The sequence below is a fragment of the Phyllopteryx taeniolatus genome, chromosome 5 (assembly GCF_024500385.1).
Source record: "Phyllopteryx taeniolatus isolate TA_2022b chromosome 5, UOR_Ptae_1.2, whole genome shotgun sequence".
NCBI classification, from domain to species: Eukaryota; Metazoa; Chordata; class Actinopteri; order Syngnathiformes; family Syngnathidae; genus Phyllopteryx; species Phyllopteryx taeniolatus.
Window position 1 is genome coordinate 1,446,958 of NC_084506.1, and position 5,272 is coordinate 1,452,229.

Consider the following 5,272-nt stretch of genomic DNA (forward strand, 5'->3'; position numbering starts at 1 on the left):
TGCCCCTAAACTTCTAGCCTTACTGCCTTTCCACCTGGTCTCCTGGACACACAATATATCAACCTTTCTCCTAATCATCATGTCAACCAACTCCCGAGATTTTCCTGTCATAGTCCCAACATTCAAAGTCCCCACATTCAGTTCTAGGCTCTGTGTTTTCCTCTTCTCTTTCTGCCGAAGAACCCGCTTTCCACCTGTTAAATATATTATAGAAGTTATCATTTATTTGCTTAGCTTGCATTAGTATGATGGACAATTTTAGATGTTTCGCCTTCAAAAAGAAGACTCAGCATCATCCATGGAAGGACGCTTGGACCAAGGACGTGATCGGATGTGGTCGGGTCGGGACAGGTGTTGATCCAATATTATGTGTTGTGTCTTATTGCTTAGAATACTATGTCTGGGGAAAAACCCTCTTATTATCAAATATTTTGTGTTGTGTCTTATTACTTAGAATAATATCAAATATTATGTGTTGTGTCTTATTGCTTAAAATACTATGTCTGGGAAAAAACCCTCTTATTATCAAATATTTGTGTTGTGTCTTATCTTATATCAAATATTCTGTGTTGTGTCTTATTGCTTAGAACATTATGATTGTAAATCCCTCCTATTTCAAATAAATGCAGGAGCGAGGGGGGGGGATTGTTTAGAGCGTGTTGAGAGACTGTGATCTGAACAATCTCCCATACGCCCTCCTCATGAGAAAAAGTAACAAGCGTCTTCATTCCTTTTGTGTCTATTATAATGTTGGGTAAGATTAATCTAACATAAATTGGTCCTTCGAGCCGGATGTCAACACACCCGAAGATTCCAGTTGTGGAGCTGACATCCAGTTAAGAGACCGTGGCCACGGCATTTGAGACCCTTTCCGGGACTGGTCTTCGGACTTCTCAACTGGGATCTGGAGGTTGACGACAATCCAAGGATTGAAGACGACTTTGGTGAGTTAAATTTTAAAAAAATTTTTTAGGAAAAAGGAATAAAAGAGTGAATGAATTGCGCGACGAAGAAGTCTGCGGCAGAATAAACCTTGTGTAATACTAGTCCCTGGCAAGTTGATGGAGGACGGAATCCGATAAAATCCGTGGGGACGGCGGAGTCCTGTACGTACTTAAATTCCGTGTTTCTGTATTTCTGTATTTCTGTGTTTCCGTGTTTTCGTGTGTTTATAAAAACGTTATTAATAACGTGTGTATGTGTAAAAGTATGAATTTATAAGACAGGATTGTAAGTGACAACTGAGTTTGGAAGCAAAGGCAAGAATTCTCCGCCCCAATTAGGGTAGAAGCTTGAGAATTACCAAAACTCAGACATTAATTGTCACCCTGTCATTTTTGAATAAGTCAGTATTTAGGTCACTCTAGGTGCAAATGAACTGACTTCCAAATTCACAAAAATGGGAAATAACAACAATAAACCGGATCCAAAAATAGGCCTAACATGTAAAGATTGGAAATATGTTCAACTCCAAAACCCTTCCAAAATAGAACATTTAAACACGTGGATAACCAAATACGGTTTCGCTGGCCAGCTAAATTCGCAAAAAATAGTAAAACTTCAAAACGAAATAAAGTGTCGACACAAAAATGATATATCACAAATACAAAAAGATGGATTTGACGACTTACTCTTCTGGTTAAACATGGCGTCAAAAAGAGAAAAAGGAAGGGAGAATAAGAAACACTTAACAAATGAACAAAAAGAGCAGGAAGGTAGACATAAAAATATGTTGTTTCAAAGACAGGAAGATGACGAGACAGGACCAATAATAAGAACAAGCGAGAAAAAGATAATTGAAGAAAGTTGTAAAAAAAGTAAGGAAACAAAAGCATCAGCACCATTGTACCCGGTTTTGCCACCTCATGAAAATCCTCCAACTCAAGAGGCACAAACACAACGAATTTTACGATCGGGAGGGGTACAAATGAATTGGTCTAGAAATTTGGGAGAAACATTTTCTCCCACTCCCAAAATAACAAATATAACCTCAGACGAGGGAGATATGGATTTATTTCCGATGATTGAAGTGGCAAATCCGAATGTACAACAAGATCGCAGAGAAACTCTTTTGGTCTATAGGACCTGGACAAATGAGGATGTGAAAAAGGCCGTAGCCGGCATCACACCTTACAAAGTAGACATTGTCCAGTTTGTTGAGGAAATAGAAAATCTTAGACAATCTTATCATTTAAATGGGACTGAGACTCAACAAGTTTGGATGACGGCAATGGGACCTGATTGGCATCTTTGCCGAGGGGATTGGGACCCAAAGCAACATGGTGTTATAATGCCACATGATGACAAAGAATTACAATATAGAGTTAGGGGTTTGATAGAGAGAACCACAGCCAGGTTCCGCAAAAGAGCAAATTACACGGAAATTAATAGGGTGAAACAAAAGGATGACGAACTTTTTGAAGAATATAGAGTTAGAATGACTGCTTGTTTTAAAGCAAACAGCGGCTTGAATGAGGATGCTAGTCCTCAGGGCCCTTACCAACAGCAGTTAAAAAATGCTTTACATGCGAATTCAAAAGAACACATTAACAGATGGGTAGATAAACGGTCCATAGTTTAATATTGAAATACGAATCAAATCAACCAATGTGTTTGACGGTGAGCTTGTGGGCATATACTGGCGGAAAAGATCCCCACTTCCAAGTATCATTGTGTTATGGGAACCATGTCGAACCAGAAATGCCATCAGAAACTTCAAATAAAGGTGGATACATTTTAACGATTAACGAAATAACTACTGATGATTGGTTTCTTGTTGTCACAGGAGTTTCAGGACAAAATAATAATTGGTTATTATTGGTGGAACAAGCAGCAAATGTAACGAGAAAAGATTGTGTAGTTTGCATGGGTCCCAGGCCTTTGTTGCGCATAGTTCCGGCACAAATATCACAAGATTGTATTATTCCATTAATGAACGCTACTGTACCAACAAAGAGGTGTAAATCATGGGATCCTATATATCCCGTAACAGAAGCAGATAAACACAAACCAATGTTTTCTACTTTAGTAGCACCAAATAATTTCACTTGTATAAACATGATTAATAAAGGAAAAAAATTAGGACCACTGAACGACACACAGTGTAAAGTAATCTTAAAAGTCAAACCAAATTTTGTGCCAATATCACGGAGCGACATCTGGTGGTGGTGCGGAGATGATAGACTGTTTGATAGATTACCTAAAGATAAATCTGGATTATGCGCTATTATTACTTTGATATTGCATGTGTCAGTATACCCTATTCCTGTTCAAAATTTAATGGAAAGGACACCAATGTTTTTGTCCAATCTAGAACATAGACAAAAAAGAGATTTGTCCTGGCAGGGGCAAAATAATCCAACATACATAGACGCCATAGGAGTTCCTCGTGGGGTGCCAAATCAATACAAATTGGCTGACCAAGTTGCAGGAGGATTTGAGTCTTTCATATGCTGGTGGTGTACGATTAATAAAAATGTTGATAGGATAAACTACATCCACTTCAATGTACAGAGATTAGGTAATTGGACTCAGAGTGGGTTGGAAGCTGTGCATGAGCAGCTCAAGGCTACCTCTTTAATGACGTTCCAGAACCGCATAGCTGTCGACATGCTCCTCGCAAGAGAGGGAGGTGTTTGCGGTATGTTTGGAGAACAATGTTGTACATACATTCCAAACAATACTGCTTCGGATGGGAGCTTGACCAGAGCCATCGATGGTCTACGGACCCTCAATCACAAGATGAAGAACCACTCTGGGGTGGACACTTCTTTGTGGGACAGCTGGATGGACGTCTTTGGTAGATATAAAACCCTAATTTCACCAATATTGATATCAATTGCTGTTTTTGCAGCCATTCTGACATTATGTGGATGTTGTTGTATCCCATGCATTCGGTCATTAATCAGTAAATTAATCACCACAGCCATAACCCCCATGGAGAATCGTCTGGAGCTTATGTATCCCTTACTGTATGATGATAATGATGAAAATGATGATAATGATGATTTTGCTTTAACTGATTTGTTTCCTGATACAGATGATTACGATATTTAAACTACAACATTCATATATGACAGGTTTACTCTGAGTGTAAATGTATTTGTTTCATAAAAATGATTCTACAGTTAAAAATCGAAATGAAGTGACTGTAAGATGATATGAGAATTTGTGCAAATACATGATAAACAGGAGGGAAATGTTAAATATATTATAGAAGTTATCATTTATTTGCTTAGCTTGCATTAGTATGATGGACAATTTTAGATGTTTCGCCTTCAAAAAGAAGACTCAGCATCATCCATGGAAGGACGCTTGGACCAAGGACGTGATCGGATGTGGTCGGGTCGGGACAGGTGTTGATCCAATATTATGTGTTGTGTCTTATTGCTTAGAATACTATGTCTGGGGAAAAACCCTCTTATTATCAAATATTTTGTGTTGTGTCTTATTACTTAGAATAATATCAAATATTATGTGTTGTGTCTTATTGCTTAAAATACTATGTCTGGGAAAAAACCCTCTTATTATCAAATATTCTGTGTTGTGTCTTATTGCTTAGAACATTATGATTGTAAATCCCTCCTATTTCAAATAAATGCAGGAGCGAGGGGGGGGGATTGTTTAGAGCGTGTTGAGAGACTGTGATCTGAACAATCTCCCATACGCCCTCCTCATGAGAAAAAGTAACAAGCGTCTTCATTCCTTTTGTGTCTATTATAATGTTGGGTAAGATTAATCTAACAGTATGCTTAATTAAAAATACTCTGAGAAGTACAATTTATTCAAAATGTTACTTGAGTAAATGTAACACATTCCTACTCACTTCTGCTCCACTGTGTGTTTCCTGCGTTTCAGTGGACTTTTGTTTGTACTTTAGAGAGCCCTGTTGAGTATTCAATCAATCTATTATTTTTTTAAACTTGAGGTTCATGCTTTTGGTTCCTTTTATGCCTTCTTGTCAGTAATATGTACTGTAGATGGTGAGTGGTATGTACTTTTGAGGACTATTGTAGTTGGCATTGTAGCAATCATTGTTCTAGTTATGACTAAAGCTTTTTAAAAATTGCAATAAATTTAGCATCTAACTTGACAACACAGATATATTTTTTTCCTCTCGATGCCTTTTAGAACAAAAATTGTCCACCTTAGTTGAATTTAGATACGTGTATAGGCAGGCCTACTACCTCTTGTATAGTAAATTTTAAGACTTTTCATCACAATCATCTCAACTAAAGCTTGTAGTCAATACTCGTGTTAACCATCATTTACT